The sequence below is a fragment of the Buteo buteo genome, chromosome 4, assembly GCF_964188355.1.
Source record: "Buteo buteo chromosome 4, bButBut1.hap1.1, whole genome shotgun sequence".
Lineage (NCBI taxonomy): Eukaryota > Metazoa > Chordata > Aves > Accipitriformes > Accipitridae > Buteo > Buteo buteo.
In genome coordinates, this window is record NC_134174.1 from 57,616,961 (window position 1) to 57,639,027 (window position 22,067).

The 22,067-nt window shown below is 38.6% G+C and overlaps 1 protein-coding gene across 4 annotated transcripts in view; it reads right to left on the bottom strand.

The window, feature by feature from the left end:
• The window catches only part of SORCS1 (sortilin related VPS10 domain containing receptor 1), a 311,800-nt gene that overhangs the window by 156,972 nt on the left and 132,761 nt on the right, over positions 1-22,067 (bottom strand). The window lies entirely within an intron of this gene.

Genomic DNA, 22,067 nt, shown 5'->3' on the forward strand with positions numbered 1-22,067 from the left:
TTCCATGCTGCAATGGTGGGATACTGCAAGAGGAAGCTCTTCTGACATGCTAATAAGAATAATTTAATTTTGCATTCAAAGTGAGTCTTTTTATTGACTTCAGTAGATTTTGGATCAAGATCTGAGACTAGTAAAATGAATGTTAACCAAGTGAGAGCCTATGTGGCTGATTTTCAAACAGTGGAATAGCGATTAAAAATGAGATCCATGGCTTATGAAAAGCTTTGATATATTTGCATTTAAAAGCTTGTAAACCATTCCCAGGACAGGCTTGGGTTCTTTTTTTCCAAGTTTTCATTCCAATTCACTTAATACTCCTCTCTGTACATCCTTATTTTTAATTTATAATGGACCTTGTTCTTATTTTCACCAAAGACCTTAATATTGTACTAAATTAGTAACTGTAATTTAAGAAGGGTAAAAGGCTCTTGTTTAACATGATAATCAAATGTATATTTTTCAAATTACTCCAGCTATAATCACAATTAATATCAGAGCAAAACACGTTAATTATTCTGATTATTACTCAGCTTAACAAGGCTATAGTCTAATAATCAGATCTTATTGCATAAAGGACTTTTGGTCTTTCTTATTCGTTTTTGATTTTCCTGCTTTCCTATCCTACCTTTTATTGTAGCTATTTTAACTCTATTACATGACATCCTTATATAGCATAGGGACATTTTAGGGCCATAGAACAAACAATTTTTAAACAGGCATATTCTTAATACTGCAAAAAGCAAGATCACCTCAAAGTGGTGGGGTAGCAGAGATGAAGCCTCCCTTTCCTTCTTTATGTTCCTGAATCTGGAACAACACTGGTGGGCATATTAAAGTAGTTTCTCTCACATATGCAAAGTCCTGTCTAAATGTAGCCTTTAAGACTCAATAAATACTTTTACTAACTGAACACCGAAGTATAAGCATATTTCCCTTTGAATGACTGGAAGATATGCTTACCCTCCGCAGATATCCTAGCTGTAGATTACATATTTATAACAAATATTAAAATAAATAAGCAAAGTCCTCTCTCCAAAAAGTACCTCTAATTTTGTTTATAGTTATTTGGTTTAATTGGTTGGTGGGTTTTTTGTTTTTTTTACTGCAGGCTTCCAGACCATACTTAAAACTACTGTGCTGACCACTTGCATTCATTAAAGTTGTCAAAACACCGTGCAGGAACAATGCTGGTAATTTCTGTTCTCTCAAGCATTTTTTAGCTTGGCTAATTACATTATCTCTGCCCAAATTTCCTCTGCAGCTTCAGAAAGAGATGATTTCTTTCTTCCTTTCCTCACAAACATTTTTGTAGTTTCACCACATGCTGTTAAATAGACCCAAGTACATTCTGCCCTAGAAGATGTATTTCAGGTACAAAGAAGAAAGGAAATTGAGACCTTTTTGTTTATTTTTATTTCACTGCTTCTTAGAAATGTTCATGATTAAAAAAGAAAACTCTTATCTTCATCAGAAGGAAATTTCTGAAATCCTTCACTTTTTTTCCTAGCTTTAGAAAAGCCAGTCTGGTTATGATTGAACACATTTACACTGTATAAAATCCATAACGCATGCCCTTCAGAGACCTTGATTTGACATTTTCTCTTCCCTTAGGATTATCTTTCCTACCAGATCCTTCAGATTCCTTCATTTTCTCTACTTTTAATTACTATTTCTATTCTGCATTTAAGTTATCTTTCCCAAAGACTGTGCCACTCTCGGAAAAGCAATATTTTTCATCTTCCATGCCTTCCCTCTGCTAAAAAAAAAAAATCCTCTAAAAATACCTATACAAATCTAATTTCAGGAGCAGATGAAGTAGTCCTTGAACATACAGATTTAGATAATTAGTCCATAAAACACTTTGCATTGTTAGCTTATACCAGCTGAGGCTGGATACCAGGTGTTTTCAGATCTGCTTGAATGTGTTTGTATGTGTTTGTTTGGGGGACACACCACTGATCAAAAAAGAATTGACAGTGAAAAGTCTTTCAGAAAAAAACAAGCTACAGATACTTTGAATGACTCTTTTCAATCTAAAACCTTATTAGTAGGTTTAGACTCTTCTCAGTCCTTATGTAAACAAATATGGAAACAAATCCACAACACAGCCCATCAAACACATCCACCCTCACAAATGCATGTTCTAACCCCACAGAGAGCTCTCGCCCCAGTTTGCTTGTCTAAACAGCAGCACAATTTGCTGTATGCCACCAGTGCAGGCTGCTTGATGCCAACCCCCTTTTAAATGCTTTTGCTACTTGGGGGAATTTTCAAAAATGACAGTCAAACTATGTAGCAGTGATGAGCTATAGCTCAGTTCTTTACTTGTGGTTGGTTTTTTTTTTCCCTTGGCAGGTCTTTGAAGAGAGGAGCAATTGGCCATTAAAAGCAAAAAAAGTCAGATGCATAAAAAACCCTGGGCTTTTTTTTTTTAGTTCTCTCTGTTCCCTGAATGATGCCAAGATTCCTCCCTTGCTTTCAAAGGAAAATATCCAAGACCACTGAGAAGGACAACAGAACAGACACACAACTGGGTAAGTAAGGTCTGGAGGGCAGTGATTATCTGTGTCTGGAAAATATGAGGTTTGAAGCTCTATTTGCTTTTATGCTAAAGGGATGCAGGGAGTTACAGAAAAAGGGAGAATCATGAAGAAAAGGAGTATCTTATAGAGGTTATTAGTCTAGCTAATACTATATCTTCAACACTTCAGCTGGTCAATTTAAACTAGGCTCATTATGATCTGTGATGCTTTCATAGACCTCTGGTACCGAAAATTAGGTTTTGGACCAAGGTGGTAGGATAGGCACTTTCCAAGAAGCACAGCTGAAAAGAGATGAAGAGTATTTTGAATAAAAAGGCCTTTGGAGCTAGTAACACTGGGTAGCACTTAAGAACACCTCCAAGGCCCAGAATGATAAGAACAGTCATTCTCCAGTCGTTGTTCAATATTTCACATGAAATAATTTGGGAAAGGGTCTGAATCCCTACTATGCATGTGCCTGTCACATGCACAGACTACACTTGGTAGTCAGTGAACCTCTTCTTACCAACTGTGGCACCTTTTCCTGACAAACTATTCACAGGTGGCTATCAGCAAGTGAAAAAAGAAGGTAGAGATGGAGGCTGAGCTTGCTCTGTGATCACTGCACTGTTAAAACCTCAAGGATCACCTGCCTGCAGGCTCCCTACCTGCCCACCCTTTACGAGGCTGAAAGGAGCGCGTCTGGATATCCCTTCTCTGTGTTGGATCGAAGCAGCTTCAGCCAGGGTGAACCTAACCTACAACCTCTAGTACCCACTGTATTCTCACTTACTGGGTGACAACTACTGGAAGCTTCTCACCATTTCACTCCCCTGCAATGTGGTGGTAACCTGTTTAACCATCAGGTTCACAGATTTTCCTGGCCCCAGACACTACCAATGATCAGGCTGATGTACAAGAAGTACAGTCCAGAGAAGGAAGCAAGACACGATCCTGTGCAGTCATGCATAAAACTGTCAATCTGGCTCAGAGAGATTCATTGCTCATTTGGGTTGCCAAAGCACCAAAGATAGCCAAAAAAACACATCCACCCGCTAGTGACTAAGATAATTACAAATATTCACAGACTGAAGGGAGAAAGAGGTTCTTCCATGTGTTCAAACAGCAGAAAAACTTGTCTTTGCTGCTCTCCACAAATCAGTGAGGTAAAACATTTTATCTGGATTGAAACACATTAAAAAGGAGACTTACATATAAAGAGTATTCACTGAAGGCACTCGCTGAGAGCTGGGTACCTGCCTGACCCTCTGTGCCTCTGAAAAATCACTTCTCCCATTACATATTCATCACCATTAACGCTGTCTCTGATCATGACCACCCTGTCCCTGGAGAACCCCTGGGAAAGAACCTGCATGGGATGAAAGTCTGACCCAAAAGGAAGAAACATGTGGGCTAATTTCACTTTAGATTAAACTCAAGCTGGATCACAGCAGCCTTCAGTGTGAATGATTTGATGGATTACCAAGTAATATTTTATGACATTTAGGGATGGATTTTTCAAAAGGATGAGACATTTTTTCTGAAGGTTTTGCATTTTAAGGAGAGAACAGCTCTTCCGCTGCTTAGAATTTGAAAGCAGATAACCTAGAGAGATGCTGTTCAGGGGGTTTATTTTTATTTTTAAACTATCCTCCACCCCAGCAAAAATAATGTTGTTTTCTCATTATCCTTTTGATGAATCTGCTTCACTTATTCATGTTTTCATAAAACATTGGTGCATCTAGTCTAAGAAATGTCCTTTTACTGAAAGACATGTTTTTCCCATCCTGAGTGGTAGACTGTATATCTCTCACAAAGTAATAATGTATAAGAGTATATAGTATAATGTAGCACCTAATTCATATAATTCCAAACAGAACCTATACACGCAGCTTTACTGTGGCTGTAATTTAGATATATTGAATAATATAACCCTCTTTATAGTGGGAACCTATTTTTTTTATTATGCACATGAATTGACTATTAATAAAAATTGTTTGCACTTACACACCACCTCACCCAAAGAAACTCTAGGAATTTCTCAGTGAAATACATTTCTGTTTTGCAGAGGTCAAGAGCTAGCACTTCCAAGTGCAAAGCATCAATGCAGCTTTTTCAAAGTTATGTGGCAAGTAGGGAAACAGGTAAAGAAATAAACTCAGATTACTTAAATTCTAGATTATTAAACATTCTTACATTTCTTAAAGTCACCTCCCTACTGCTTTGGGGAGGTAAGACTCCTACAGATATGAATATAATTCAGTTAACTTGAATACTGATATCAGTTGAGATGCAGTGACACAGGTTTTAGCCACATAAGGAAAGCACTTCAAGATCCTGGCAGGCTGTTGTAACCTATTGTCCTGGTTTCAGTTGGCATAGTGCTATGTTTTTGAGCTAGGTATGAGAAGAACATCGATAACACTGATGTTTTCAGTTGTTGCTAAGTAATGTTTAGACCAAGTCAAGGATTTTTCAGCTTCTCATGCCCAGCCAGCGAGAAAGCTGGAGGGGCACAAGAAGTTGGCCCAGGACGGACCCAGGGCAGCTGACCCAAACTGCCCAACGGGGTATTCCATACCATGGGACGTCACATCTAGTATAGGAACTGGGGGGACTGGGGGCGGGGGGATCGCCGCTCAGGGACTAACTGGGCATCAATTGGTGGGTGGTGAGCAATTGCACTGTGCATCATTTGTATATTCCAATCCTTTTATTATTACTCCTGACATTTTATTAGTGTTATTATCATTATTAGTTTCTTCTTTTCTGTTCAATTAAACTGTTCTTATCTCAACCCATGAGTTTTACTTCTTTTCCCGATTTTCTCCCCCATCCCACTGGGTGGGGGAGGAGTGAGTGAGCAGCTGCCTGATGCTTAGTTGGTGGCTGGGGTTAAACCACGACACCTACATTGAAGCCTATGCCCCTTTTGGTGGTAGCTGAATCAGCTGAAAGCTACCTTAGGCTGTGTCAGCCTATCACTTGTAGGAGTCAGCTACAAGAGAGACATACTCAAGGCCTAAAGTTTGCTCATTTTGGGATCCTCCTCATCAATGGGTGGTTTTGTGATGGAGATGCCCTAGCAAGTTATAACTACGTATAGCTTTGGCTATACCTACAGTGTCTTCAGGGAGCTAGATAAAGAAAGAGTCTAAACCTTGAGGCCTCCTGACTTAGCTCCATGAGGCTACATTGCTGAATATGCAAACTTGTGACACTACATCTGTTGTCCAAACAGTGGAAAGAACAGCCAAACTCATGCTGCCTGCAGATCCTGCCTGGTTGCAAACACCATCAACATCCTCAAAGAGCCACTTCATGGTTGACTTTTCTGATCAACATCAACCATTCAGTGATGATCAATCACATGCTATTAGCTTAGAATATCCTCACTGAAAGCAAGGGAATACTGAGGCCCAGACAAAGAAGTGGTTTGTTTTCTCCCTAAGTTTCCTTCTAGCACACACTCAGCATGTTTGCAAATCTCACCCTTAGAGTAGGCTTAGGCTCATTCTTGAAATACACTGAGAAGGCAGCCATACTTACATAAGAACAGGTGTATGTAGCATGATTTTAGGGGCTCTAATATCACAGAAACAAACTGAGCAGTGGACAAGTTTTGGAATCTGGAACGCTCCCAGAAATGACCTAGCCACCTTAGACATTTTTTACTCACCTCTTTACTCATGACTCTGCTAGTGCTTTGCAGCATTTTCTTTTCTTTTATTCATAGCCCTTGCTTATTACATCTGTAACCACAGCCTCGATCTGAACAGCTAATGGCATGATACTAATTACAGGGTCAAGTAAACGGGCAGGTTGACACAGCTAAAAAATAATACATGCACTTTTTTTTTACTTTGCTGTCTCTGGGTTTGTGGGTCTCTACTGTGACAAGCATGGTACACGCTGCTAGCCAGTTAACATACACTGCTTGATCATTATCAACCACTAGGAGAGAAAGAAATGCTTTTATAAACCTTCTTTTTCTGTTTATTTAGAGGATGCGAGCTGCAGAGATACTGTGGGAAGGAAGGTACACCTATCCAGTGTAACTAGTGATCATAGCTACAGACTTTACCTGCATGCCAAATTTATGTCAGATGATTTTAATTTTCAACCAAATTCTGCATGTAAGGATGACCCTTCCAACTTTATTTTGTTGTGAAGGGAAAATGTTTATTGCCATACAAGACCTGTATAAAGGATAGCAAAAGGATCAGGGTTACCCATCAGCTTAGATATGTGATGTCAGTGAGTTAATAGTGTACACTTGCACTCATGGTAAGGTTAAAACTGAAGAAGGACTTTTTGATTACCTAGAACTGGAATTAATAGCTCATTGGGATATATAATGCAATTCACATGTTTCAGAGTTACTTTTCAGGCTGCCTGCAAAATCAGGAAATTGTTACGTACACTCCTAAGACATTTAAAAGTACTTTAATGGAAATATGTCTTAGTATAGCATGAACGCAGGTGCCTAGTCCAAACCTCTAGTACCTGCTACCTCCCTCCTAATGCAGGCAATGATACCACCTGTCACAGTTTGCAGTGTGAAGACAGGGTGGGAGATTTCTCAGAGTAAGGCAGTTGTTTCCTGTTACACATTGGCTTTTCCTAGCTGTCAGAGCAGTAGCTTGGTATCAGAGAAAATGATGTAGAAGTTAAGCAAAAACCCAAACTCAGACTAACCCAGCTAGAAAGGCTTACAGAGGGTGAAGACACTGCTTCGGTAACAAAAATGTGATTACAAGCTTCAGTCCAAATTCAAACATTGTTTAGACACCAATAACCCTAGCTCAGGTGCTACTGAACCCCATAAAGCTTATGACATATTTTGTTCTATTATTGTTCATTAAAAAGAGGTTCTTGGACTTTTTTTTTTTCTTTTAACTCTACCATCATCTTCAGTGGTTCTCTTCAGCTATGAAAGAAACTTCTAGCAAGTGAAAAGGCTGAGGTGAGTTCTACCTCTTAGCCTTCTCAGGAAAGCCTGAATACAGGAAAGCCTCAATACTTCAATTTCTTTTTATGTTGGCTATAATGAATCAAAGTTGGTTTTATCCCCCATATAAAAAGACTTAATAATTAACTGATGTTGCTTTGGATTTGTAACGTTAAAGCACATAATGGCACAGATGATAAACTGCCTCTTTATCAGGCAAACCTAGTTGCCTCCTGCTGGCTTCAAATGATAGAAAGTTTGCATTCATCCCTGGGGGGGTTAGCTCCCAAGTCATAATCTTTTACGTACCTCTTCCAATGGCCAGGAAAGAGAAAAAAAAGGAAATAGGCAGGGGTTTTAGTTTATCCCAAGGGAAATTTCAAACCCTTCTATAAAATACTTTTTATTTTTACTTTTCGATATATTTTATTTCCCCATAATATATGAAATAGTATCTAGCAAGGCTTGACAAATCTGTTCCTGCAGTTAATAAAAGCCCCCAGTTCAGAAAGTTTTATTTTTCCAGGTTTATTAGACATAAAAATCAATCTTGAGCCAGATTCACATCTAAAAACCTTCTGGAACTAGCAAAAGCAAACAAGCAAATAGAGCGTTAGAAGTCCAGAATGCTGTAAAGGACTGTCAGTATTTCCAATTATCGGTAGCCTTGTTCTAGGGAAGATGGTGAAAAAGTGATTCTCGGAATCTGCAAAGAGATGGAAACCTTAAGATAAAAGGTACATGTGAACCCAAAATGCACAAGCAACTCTTTCCTAACACTTGGCATCCTCCTTGGACCAGAGAAGGTTGGTTTATCTCTTGTTTCTTCTTAACAGTGAAGCTACTTAGTGGCTGTTCACAGGTTTGGTTCATTTAAATCACATCTAGTGGGGGGAAGAAAAGGACAGTTTCAACCCACAATGAGGGAGGAAATCTAATGTTTCATCAAATTCCACAAAAGGAAGAATATGGGCCCAGGAAAAGCATTGTTCATAATTCTAGTTATTCAAGATACCTGTCCTGGTTTCGGCTGGGATAGAGTTAATTGTCTTTCCAGTAGCTGGTAGAGTGTTAAGTTTTGGGTTCAGTATGAGAAGAATGTTGATAACACACTGATGTTTTCAGCTGTTGCTAAGCAGTGTTTATGCTAAGTCAAGCATTTTTCAGCTTCTCAAGCCCAGCCAGCAAGAAGGCTGGAGGGGCACAAGAAGTCGCGAGGGGACACAGCCAGGACAGCTGACCCAAACTGGCCAAGGGGATGTTCCATACCATGTGATGTCATGCCCAGTGTATAAACTGGGGGGAGTGGGGCTAGGGGAAATCGCTGCTGGAAACTAACTGGGCATCAGTCGGCAAGTGGTGAGCAATTGCATTGTGCATCACTTGTATATTCCAATCCTTTTATTATTATGTCATTTTTATCATTGTCATTATTAGTTTCTTCCTTTCTGTTCTATTAAACTGTTCTTATCTCAACCTACGAGCTTTACTTTTTTTTTTTTCCAATTCTCTCCCCCATCCCACTGGGGTGGGGGGAGTGAGTGAGCAGCTGCATGGTGCTTAGTTGCTGGCTGGGGTTAAACCACAACAGTACCACACAGAGTTTTGTAGGTGAAGTAAAAACTAATTGTTGGTCCTACCCACACACACTCCTAGAACTACCTGTGACTTATCTAAGTCACCAAGTGTAAATTTATTTGGTGCCAGCTGGTAAATGAAGGTCTTGATGATTATTTGACTTGGACATGAAGGCATGGAAATCCTTCTGCACAAAAATGTCGAAGTATGGTCCACTAACTTAGTAGAATCTTAAAAGACTTGAGCAAAACAAGTGAGTAAGCAACCAAAACAGACTGCCTTATACCAAAAACAGGAAACAAAAGGAACCAGAATTTGCTCTATAGTTATCAGAGAAGGAGATACTTGCAGGTATTATACTAGCGTATACACAACATGGCTGTTTTCTAAGCAAGTCAAATTCTCTTGTAATTAGACTTGTGCAAACTGATAGACACTAGATTTTTCAGATTTCTTCATCATCATAAAAATTTAGAAGGCTCTGGACAACTTACTGATGTCTGTTTTATACCCAACCATCTATACCATAAGCCTGTATACTATGCTGGTCTTAAAACAGAATTGCCTTCTGTGATAAATATCAAGATAATGTATAACTTTATCCTTAAGAAGTGTTGAGGGTTTGGCAATAGGTTGAACATACAAAGTTTTCATAAAACCTCAAAGATCCCAAACAAGAAGAGATGGCAAAAAGCAGACACCTGAACACATTTTTCAAAATCCTGATTTTTCACAAAAACCAGTCTGACAAATGTCTGGCTCTCCAGACAGACATCTTCAATAGAGGAAAAAAACCTCCATACTCAATCAGCAGTTGCTTCTACCCTTACAAATTCCAACTAAAAGAGGAAACATAAGTTAGTGAAAAGACTTAATGAGCATGAAAGTATAATTTTACAGCAAGCATTTTAACCACAATATGCAGTTTTGCTGCTAGTATTACAGTCTTAAGTTTCTAGTGGTTTGTATTACAAGAAAGGACAGGCCTTGAGGCTCAAGACACTTGCCAGGTACAGAGCTTTCCACCTTTCTCCCCTCAACTTTCAGAGCACAGTAGTTAAGTACTAGCAAGGCCCACAGCATGTTTGTTCTTCAGTTGCTGGCAAATCTCTGCTGTAGAATAACTGCAGCACATTAGTTGAAGGAAGAAATCAAAAAGAGGAAGCAAGTAAGCCATGCCATCACATAAAACATATCTATTCTTTCACTCAGATTTTTCTTATACTCCTGATAAGTGAAAGAGAGATTGATTTAAAAGCTTTATTAAAATCATGTTGTTTTCCCCAAAGTATATAGGTATGTTTTGGAATTTTCACTTTTGCTATCTTTAGCAAAGTTTCAGTAATAAAGAAAAGGAGATGAAAATACAACAAATTCTACCTGGCAAAGAGCCGAAGCTCCAATTACAGCAAGCACTATGGGAATAAAAGTAATAGATTTTAATTGGTGCCCAAGGGGAAAGGTCAGTCTCCTTGGAACAATGGGAGTCTTTGGTGGTAATTGACTGAATGGTCCTGTGAGAGCTTGTAAATGTCAGTAAAGCACTTGAAACAGTAGCAAAGGGAAAGGTTTGGCATCCTGGAACATATGGAAGAGTTTTGCTGGTAGAGGTATTACAAAAAAGAGAATGGTGAAACACTTTAACAAAGGACATGACTTGGAAGATAGCTCTCAGCTCCAAGGTCCGAAATGCCAGATGTTTCAAAAGGTGTGGGAGAAATGTATTTATTTTCAAGATAAAAAAAGGAATATTGCAGTCACACTGGTGTTAGACACACAGGGAGCTGGGACAGCAGACGATTTGTGAACTTTGCCCAGTGCTACATTGGATGACTGATTTAAGCTTCCTCTATCCCTCTGCAATGGCCTAGTACTACTCTTCTCCCAAACAGGCTTTGGATAATGTTTCCTTCTTTCCTTTCTGTAGGTTTTTTTGTGTTGAAAAGATTTTTTTTTTTTTTCCTAGCAATACAAATGAAGGGTACAAACTTGCATGAATGGGATGAATGCAGTTTGGGATTCCCTGCAAGAAAGGAATGATATAAAAGGAGGTCATATCTTCCAGAATTACATGAATTAGGAGAAAAGATGATTTTGTGGCTAGGATTGCAACCAAAATCCTGTGTTCAGTTCCTGACTTTGCAGCTGATTATTTTCTGACCTTAGCAAAACATACATTTGATCTCATTCATAGACTAGGACTGACAATGTTTCTTCTCAAGTACCTATTAACACAAAATCCATAAATGACCGAGGGTCTCAAGTTGTAGACAAACTGTTACACTTCCTTCTCCAGTTGATACTGTCTGGCTGCCTTTGGTTCATCTGCAACTGTTCTTTACTTTCTGGGAGCTGAACAACATTACAATAGAGAGGGCATATGGATGTGTTTGCATTTCTTCTGTAAGTGCCAAAAGCTAAGCATAGACTACTGTCCTTCAGGTTTGCTATGCTATCGCATTCATTATTTACCATTAGTAATAGTAATAAATGGGAGACAAGTTGCACACCAGAACCCAAAGGAACAGGTGCTGTTCAGACATGAAGGGAAAAAAAAAAATCTATCTCCAAAGTTCTTAACTTATAAACAGGACAGAAGAAACTTGGGCTTGATGCAGAAGGATGAGTCACAATAATATGACATTAAGTTCTTAGTCCTGCATAATATCCAGGAACAGCTGTAAGCCCATTGCCATGCCTATTAAGGAACAACTTCCAGTGGACTGTCTTCATGAGAAAACTACATCCAGAGTAGACAACATGCTTGAGAGTAGATTTCACAAAGTGTTGAACCTATGATCAAATAGAGAGCCTAACATCCACACCACGTGCTCAAGGCTAAATCCTCTAAAACATATTCTGGCTGAAAAAAACCAACACAACAAAATAACATTCAATCTTCATGCGATTTCCTGTGCAAAGGAGCCCTAAAACAGGGAAAGGTGGGGTTTTTTTAATCTTGTCTGCTGAAGATACACGTCCTAATTTTGGAGCAAGATTAGTTAGCAAAAAATGAGGCAGGTTCTGTTGTTAACTGTGCAGTTTCATGTAGAATATATCCCGTTGGTTTCTATCTGTATCTTTGGTCTGTGTGGAAAAAAAACATTGATACCAGCACTTAAGCATCTCACCATTCAGCAGGAGAGACAAAACCCTGAGAAATGCCTGCACGTAGGGAATTTGGGATGCAAGGACCAGATCACAGTGTATTCTCATGTTTCTTTGCACATATTCCTGAAGATTGTCCTCCCAAGGGACTAATGTCTGAAAGTTCTTGCTCCATCCAAATTGCTCAGCTATTGTAAATTACTTAAACTTCTAGTATCATTCTCCTCTCCTTTTTCAATTGCCATTTGTTGTTCACTGAATTCCCTTCTAATTCTCCTTATTTCCTCTGATGAAGGAATTAGGTATATGACTGGAGACTGTGAACAGGTTTTTTGTGTACGCAGAGGCATACAGAGACCTAAATACAGAGAATTCAGCATTTTACTGTATTGAAACTGTTAAGGGAAGACTTTTAACAACAAAAGAATCAGTAAAGTGATTAAGAATGTAATTTAAGTATCATTAAGTTCCATTGTTTTCAGTAGGATTTATCTTGGTAAAACTCTTAAGAATTTAAAAGTGGAAATATTTCAAAACAAAATTATTTTAGCTTTTCACCCCCAAAATATTGTCAATTTAACATGAATCTCTTCAAGACAGAAAAGCCTTGGATGACCTCAGCAGAAAAAAAAAATAGTCTGAATAGGATATAAGTGCTTTCAATCAACAAAATTTTTCTTTCTCTAAATAGCAAAATCCATTATTCATAATGTTCTACATGCAATAGAACACTGTAAATTTGATTCTTTCTTGTCAAGTAATGTGTTAATTTACACGTTTCTTATCTTTTGAAGCTACTCCACCACCTCCAGTTTTTTAACTGCACTTGCAGCTTAAGAAAAAGCAACAAAACAATGTATTCATTCCCAAAATTATTGGAACAGTTGGTCATACTCAAAATTTACTATCAAGTATTTCTCTCAAATCCTCAGATGTCCTTCCTAGCAAACATACACAAAAACACTGTGAAGGTACAAGTGTGCCCTGAACATTCACCATGGTCTGACTACCCTCCCCTATCAATGAAAAAATGCTTGGGAAACAGTGGTCTACAGCTTGATCGATTGTATCAGAATACACAGCAAGAACTCCTCTGATACTTCTTTATGAACATAATTTGGTCTATCCAGTTAATGTCAATCTCTCTACACTGCCTCCAATTATTGCCATTATCACTGCTACACTTCCTCAACAGCTTTCTCTCCTTTGCTGTCACTTATACCTAAAAAAATCCTACCTTTATCCTACCTTTAAAGAACCATTGACCACAATTCAGTACTTCTGAACATGGTAGAAAAGACTCCTCCACAGGAAAACTGGGTTTGTCCAAATTTGTGGGAGACCTGTACCCATGTGAAAGCCAAGTCATGGTAAACAGAAGAATAATTCTGTGTGTTCCTACCCCCAGCCTCTCTATGCCATTATTCTCCAAGTTGTAGTAGGCATTGCATTTTCCTTGCTTTCCAAGCTATATGCCCCTCCTAAATGTTTTAATTCCTTTTTTTGCTACTAATGAGAAAAAGGTGGAGAGATGGGAATCAAAAGACTCAAGAGACAAAAGTATGGACTATAGCACCTTATTTTCAGTAAGTTTTGACCCTTGAATTCTGTTTTATCTTTGACTTCTTTTTTTTCCCCCCCTCTTCTGGCTCTGGGAAATCTCTCTCTGTCCCTGCAACAAGAAACCTAAACCTTTCACTTAGTAGCACTAAAAGGAAAAAGTTCATTTATGTTTTTTGCAATGTCTTTTCCATACCAGACACTGAATTATTCCCATTTTCTCTGAGAAATTTGGATGCTTCCACAATGACCTGTTATTCTCGATATGATATAAAGTCATCACTTTTTGGTCTCTAATTCTCATGCTATCTGCATACAAGTCAAATTCAACATTTTCTTAGTAGTAGACAACTTTCTAATTATATCCATTAATCTTTCCCACCACTCACCTCTCTTTGCATTTACCAGCATTTATCTGTCAGAAGTTTCATAATCAAGAATATTTTTTTTATTTTTCTTCACTTTCTTCTCCTTGTACTCCAAGTACAGCTAGACAGAAGGTATAACATTCAAGTATCCTGTCATTTAGTCATTCATTTCTTCATAATAACATATCTAGACTACAGAAGGAGCGAGCAATTACAATCTGCTGGAAAACATGCCCTACAGATTACACTATCTCCTAATTAAGAGATACTACGTATGACTTTGTTACAGGCCTGGTAAGGGAGGGTTGAGTTCAGAGCTTCTACAGGCAATATTCATACATTTGTTATTTTTTACGTTATCAGTTCCAGGCCCCAACAAACCAGCCATCGTATGGTTATGCCATAGTATCGTGCTATTTTTCCCTTTAAGGCCAACTTCTGAAGTCATATAGTAACAAAACAATTTCCACATTTCATGACCAAAGTAGTATGTTCCTACCACAACAGAGCAGTGAAACGATATAAAAGTGAGATGTAGGTATGTATCTTTAATGGCTCAAAATCCGGAAAGTAAATGAAAACAACCCTGCTGTACATATTTTTAGTCCAACTTCATGGGACACTGAACAAGCTGATTTTCAACTGCTTGGGGCTAGTTTTTCATAGCGGGGGCGGATCAATATTATGGCAACTAGCTTTTTTCCTGGTTTAAAAAGCCTGTCTTACAGAAATGGATGGAGCTACAAGTTTGACAATAAGACAGGTCTGCTCTGTAGTTAGAAACATTCTTGCGCTACCATCAATCCCAGCTGTCTGTATTTAGGCTGCAACTAACAACATATCACTCCTCTGCTCTCTAAGCTGCTGGCATGTATCATCCCTTGCCAAAAGGGATATCATCTGTTCCAGAATATTTGGTAAATCACTGAGGAATTAAAAAGGGGTAAACGAATTGAAGGATATTTAACAAGGTATCATCTTGCATAAATTTTAACTGTCCAGTTTGTAGAAAACAGGGGTCAGAGTCAGAATGGAAAGAACACCTTTGAAACCCTCCTCAGCCTGGGTGAATCTTGGCTCTAAAGCTGAATTCCATGGTTCATACTTCCCCATCATTAGTTTCAACACTCAGTGTGCCCTTGGAGACTTCTGTGAGATACAACGGCATACTGTAGTACTACTTTGAGTGGGAAAATGTCAAAACTGCCACTATTTTTGATAGGCTTACAAGAGCAGCAGCAGAATAAATGGGCTTTGATTTCACTTCATATCCAAGAAGAGATATGGATGTAGAAAAATGGCAAGGGCTTTGCGTGTAATGGCTATTGTGAGAGCTGTCATATACTATAGCCATGAATCAGGAAGTTTGGTAGTGAATGCTGCCAGACACTTCAAAAGTAGAAATATTCACTTTCAAAGATGAGACTCTGCCTTCACTTTGTTAACACAGACCAAATGCTTGTTAATTACTGGTTTCCCATTAACTCAGTATTACAGATGAACAATACAGTGCCAGCTCTTCAGTTGCTGACATTTTGCAGGTCTTTATTGACTCCAGCAAAACTCTACCAAACTACAGCTCTGTTAGATCATAGCCAAAAGATATGAGGAACAATCTATTTTCCTAAACTAATAAAAAATAATTTGGCTTTATCCTTGTTTTCATATGGAGTGGGGGGCAGAAAAGACAGTCTTCTGAAATAGAAATCAAGTCTATTCTTGATTATCTGGTACACAGGTAGAAGCATTGGTCTTGAATATAAAGATATTACAAGCAGAAGTGAAAATTGTAATATATGTATTATCATAAGGATAAAAGACTTTCCAGTCACCACCAATAGTGGCTTGTAATAACAGTAGAGTTACTACATCATTATTGCTGAACTGCAGAAAATGAAAAATTTCTTAATTTGAGCAGTGAGACATCCCTCCTCCTGTGGGTAGTGAACTGTTTACACGTGTATAGTGTTATCAGAAGTCCACTGAAGCACCCCTGCAGTCCAAGATAATAATTCTGATCCTTGTAGGTTCAAGATTTCAAGTCTTTTCTGATCAGGAGGTGAAATCTTAAGCCAAAACTGCTGAATGAAGCAAATTTAGACAAGTGTATTTAGAGAAAAGATACAAGTGAGAAAGAACCCCTATGTTCTTGCACTGGAAGACCATTAGAGAAAAGGCATGTGTAGTGCTATCTACCCCAAACTGCCTATCAGATCAGCAAAACCAGTGGATGAATCCCACCCCACATTCTCTTGACTCCCTCCCTCCCAAATATTCTCTCTGAAGTAAAAGATGGGGCTATGAAGAATCATTACCTGGGGTCATAGCATAGAAGACATTTAAAACAAATCTGGGGGCTTCTTCATATACCTTCCTATGCTATATGGGGGTTTAATTCAAACAGACATTTTCCTTTGATGAAATTTATGTTTCAATCTGCAAAACACTTCAGTACAAGGTGGCTCCTGCCTTTCAAAAGGTAAGAAAAGGCTTTCATTAGACATCTCCTTGAAAGCTCCTGGACACTAGCTATATCATTTAAAAACCAAACCAAACCAAAAAACAACACCACACCACCATTCACATCTGTGAAACAATGCCTTTTTGGTATCTTATGACTGTCTCTTTGAGGGCTGCACTCACAGCCTGCAGCTAACAAGGACCTTTCCTTCCAAACGAAGAGAGCAACAGAATAATTTATTTTATCTCTGCAAGAGTGGACTGCAATAGCACTTTAGGCTATTGGCATGACTGATCGACCGTAGACTCTGGGTCTCCCACTGTGCCTAATTTGCTAAGGATGCCATCCCTTGACAGCCGCAGGATCTGGCTCAGTCTACAGTGAGGTGTGCTTAGAGCTCTGCTGAGCTCTAACCTCTCCCATATAAACTGATAGTCTTCACACTAAGATTTGTAGAGGCCTACAAGGAGGACACCACTGGAAATAACTAGTTTTCCTTGACTATAAAAAAATCAAGACCTGTCATCACGTCAGACTTCTGAAAGCTTCCATGGCAAGACAGGTCCGAGAGAAGATTTTTAGAAGTGTTCCCAGTCTGATTTTAGCAGCTGAGGGTAGCAGCTTCTAGAGAAACAGCAATGTCAGGTGGAACTGTCCATCTCTACAGACGTTTTCCCCAACTCTGAGGAGAGCAGGTGCAAAGGCCAGTGTAAAGAACGCAGTTCTGGATCTTACCCTTTATACAACTGGGCAGTTTACATTCCAAAACCAGAACCTCATTGAAGCAAATTAACTCCTCTAATACTGCAGGATACAAAGTAGTACTCAATCATTCCCATTTCAGCTAATACGGGTGAATCTTCTTCTGTCTTGACTGATAGAAACTTTTGCCAACTATGCTTTCCACCACCACTACCCAACACCAGAAAGAACAGAAGGCTGTGCCGCCATTCCTTTCATTTAAAACTCATTAATAGAAGTGAATTTGAAGTAGTTAAGGATCTAGACAGCATTGAAATCCATGCAGTTATATTTACAATAAATATCTGCTATCTTGGAGCTACACACACAAGGACAGTGCTTAACATGCTGTGATAAAGGTGCTAATCGCGACCACTAAATATAAAAGAAGAGGAAGGCATCTGTAATCCATTCATCTTTAGAGAGAAAGAAAAGAGGACACTGTACCTCACAGCAATTAAAATCTGAACAGTTGGAGGAATAAAGGGAAAATTCAAGGCAGGCTTGCAGAAAAAAAGGGAGAAAGAAAATAAAAAAAAAACTAACAAAATTTCAAACCCACAGGAAATATCTGGTGCACTAGTCCTATTAATAGCATAAATGTTGCTGGCAGATACTATCACCCAGCATTTTATTAATTAACTGGAGATACACAGATACAAGGGGTTTGAAAGTAGAAAAGGAATGAGCTGCACAAACTGGCTCTTTGCAAAGAACACAGTGTGCTTTGTACAAGGATACAGTGTCTAAATTAGCCAGCAGCACTTCTTGAGTCAAAGAAAACCTCTAGTTAAACCAATTGTAGAGTCCCCACCACCACTCATTCACTTTTTATTTGCATGGGTCTACGATTTTGCATGCAATGCTTAAAAACAACCTATCTGAAAGTCTTTTATAAAGAAAGACCATAAAACAGTGCGTGTGAGTTTCTGGGAAAGTGAATGACAAACTTTTGCGAAAATGGATTTTCAAGATATCAGCTTGGATTTCTATTTTAGTTTCATTTTTAACCCACCATTGCATTATTCCCAAACACTATTTCTTCATGTAGAAGTATTTAAATAATTTTATTTCCCCTCACAAAAGGCTCTATGAACCTAACAAATAAACCAATGTTGACATACCTAAGCCTAGGGATTTACTGCACATTGGGGATTCTCTCTTCCAGAGACTTGTTGACAAATAGTCAAACAGGCTTTTTCTCTTTGGCAAGATCCATGCGTTACAATTTTTTTTCCCCTGATCTGTGTCATCAGTCATACCACCAGGTAGTAGAGTAATTCAGTGAAAGGAGAGAATACAGAAAAACAGGGTTTCCACCTCTCTTACTGCCAGCGGTTATACATCGCTATGTTACTCATCATTTTGTGTAATTTCCTTAAGAAAATACTGTAATTCAGAAAAATACCAAGCAACTGCAATAGGTCATCAGTTTAAATTGTAAATAACGGTTGACTTTGTTCTCATCTTTATTTTCAAAGCATCCTTTTGTAATACAACATTGCCTGAAATGTCTGGTTAAAGGATTTAATTTTGTTCAATAAAAAGACAAGAATTGGAAGTCGGAAGCTTTTAGAAAGAAACTGGCATTCACAGACTGTGGGAAGCTCTGCAAATCCTGTGTATTTATAGATACTTTTTTTTTCTAGATGGAGAAGAGCAAATAAATTATAACAAACAATTTATTCAACACATGTTGCTGTTTGTTCTTTTCCAGAATGTGAAAATCATCAGAAATTCATGAACAAATCTATTAACTATTTGAATAAATCCAGTTACGTGCATTCTACAGTTCATTGTTCCAACTGCTCTGCTTTGCAAGGAACAGACAAGACTACATACAGGATACATTTGTTATTTTCACTAGAAGCAATCAGTCTTGAATCAGCAAAGTTCAACATTTACCTTCTGTTTCAACAGGACTATTCCTAAAAGTTAAGCATGTGCTAAAAGGATTTTTTTTTCGAAAGAAGGCAGCTTCAGTAAGTTAAGTACATACTGGCCCCAGTAATGAATCACTCTTGTAGCAAGGTCTCTCATCCAATAGCTTCAAGATAAAAAATGGACTATTTCTTTTCCCACTACTGAAGAGGCCTTTTCTCTCTGCTAAGGAATGCCTTGCAGAACAAAGAACATTGAAGGCTGCAGGTGCAGTCAGAAAAATCACTTACCACATATAACAAATATTTAGGGAAAACACGCTGTTAGCATTTGCCCAGTATTAACAGCAGCAGTGTATAAAACCTTCACATGAACTGTATGAGTGTTATAAAATTCGTGGATATTAGAGTAGTTGAGTCCATTAAAAAAAAAAAAGTCTGCAGCTACCCATCCAGCCCACGTTAGCGAAACAAGATGCAACTTTCGAAGTAACCAGAGTTTCTCACAGTGTTATCAGAATTGCGGGGAGCAGGGGGATCAGGTCTCAGGATCCATAGGTTTTTGCTGAAAATGTTCTTGGTGGCAAAATTTGTAAATATGTTTCCTTCTGCTTTTCACTCCACAGTAGGTATGATAAAGACCCTGAGTTTTAGTATTTTTGCTTTCACTGCGAAAGTATTTTTAGAGCGGAAATACAACATAGCTCTACACTCTCTCCCCCATGCCCTCTTAATTGCGGAGGACTAGCTAGATGCCCAAAGTTAAACATTTATTGGAGGTATGGCCTGATGTTCTACAGAAATAGACAGCATAAGCAGGCCCTCCAAAAGTTCTCCCTGCAAGCCTAATTCTGCTCCTGCTGAAGTAAGTTTTGGAAATTTCAATCTTAGACCCTTACATAGGTCCTTTCATCCCAGGTGTTGCAGCTTTCCTCTGGCACTGTCCCATATTGATTATAGGCCAACTTTAGTACATTCTACTGCCAGAACAGGCGGTTCCACCCTTCCACCTGAAAGCTTGTTCCTTTCATCAATTTGGTTTTTGAGCTGGAAAGGGATTAGTTTTCAGGCAGATTAGTCCTTGATCCAGCTCACCAGATGGCTACACAATCAAGAGTAGCAATGCGAGGAAAGGAGTGGGAATCTGCAGCCAGAGGTGGTGAAGGATTTTCAGAGCCCGCCTGCACTTAAGTTGGCTTAATATGCTTGCAAAACCCTTAGTTTCTTCTTAGGTTTCTCTGCACCACAATAGCTAAGGGATTTTGCCCAGCTAAAACCCTTCTTAGTTCTAGAGAACAATATTATTACTCTGCAACAAACAGCAGGCATGATTATATATGTGCACCCTCCACAACACAGTCTGTGTGCCAGTAGACCTACCTTTACAAACCTTAAGTGTGATCTGATAATTTCACTCTTTAGCTTCTAGTGAAAAGCTTCATATCTTCATCAGGGATCAGCTGCAATGAGATGACATCTCTCCACTAATTTGGGACCATTTTATCTGACTTTCATCAGAAGACTTGAACCCATATTTTTTCTCATTTGTTTTTGTTGTTGTTTAACCCCAGCCAACAACTAAGCACCAGGCAGCTGCTCACTCACTTCCCCCCCACCCAGTGAAAATTGGGAAAAGAAGTAAAACTCATGGGCTGCGAGAATAATGTTTTAATAGAACAGAAGAAACTAATTATGATAATGATAACACTAATAAAATAACAGCAGTAATAATAAAAGGATTGGAATATACAAATGATGCACAGTGCAATTACTCATCACCTGCCAATCAATGCCGATTTAGTCCCCAAGCCCCCATCCCGACTCCCCCCAGTTTATATACTAGATGTGACGTCCCATGGTATGGAATACCCTGTTGGGCAGTTTGGGTCAGCTGCCCTGGCTATGTCCCATCCGAACTTCTTGTGCCCCTCCAGCTTTCTTGCTGGCTGGACATGAGAAGCTGAAAAATCCTTGACTTGGTCTAAACATTACTTAGCAACAACTGAAAACATCAGTGTTATCAACATTCTTCTCATACCTAGCTCAAAAACATAGCACTATACCAGCTAGTAGGAAGGCAATTAACTCTATCCCAGCTGAAACCAGGGCAGTTTTGATTATGATCATTTATCTCTCCACCCCTACACCTTTTTCTAGTCTTGATAATCATAGCAATATAGGTAGGTATGAAGAATCAACCAGGTGGCATTACAAAGGTAAGTGATAGTCAACTTCTTTTTTTCTGAGAGTCTTCCAGAAAAACCTAAATTCATGACTCATGCCCAGAAGTGCCTGTTTCTTTTGAACAAAGAGTTAAACATGCATTAAAAGAGAACAAAGCTAAACATTGTCCTCTCTGGTTAGGACAGCTCCCTCCTCCTTTCACAGTTTGTCTTAAAGAATACGTAAACGTTTCAGTGTAATGAAAACAGCATCATAGTGACCTCAGCTGCCCAAATATACACAGCCTCCTTTAGAGGTGAGTTTTCACTAGCATTTTCTGCTGATGCAGTTCAGTTTTGCCTGTAATAACTCTAACTGTCCACTAGGACAGAAAGCAAGGAGAGAAAACTGCTCTAGCCAGGTTTGTATTCACTCTGGTAAAGAGCTGGAGTTGGGCCTTCCACCCAATGCATGTGCACTGCTAATAAGTCAAGAGAACAATGGTGTCAACCACTGCCATTTATTTAATCATGTTTTGATTTTATTTTCATTCATTTTTTTTCTGGACCAACATATGAGGAAATCTGAAATGAAACTGCTAGTAATTTCAGGATGATTTAAACTACTTTTTAATTTTCACACCAAAACATCAGTAGTAATGATTACCTATCACCAAATATGAGAATTAAACCCTTTTTTAAACAGCATGTGAAGGAGAGTGTTTAAACACAACAT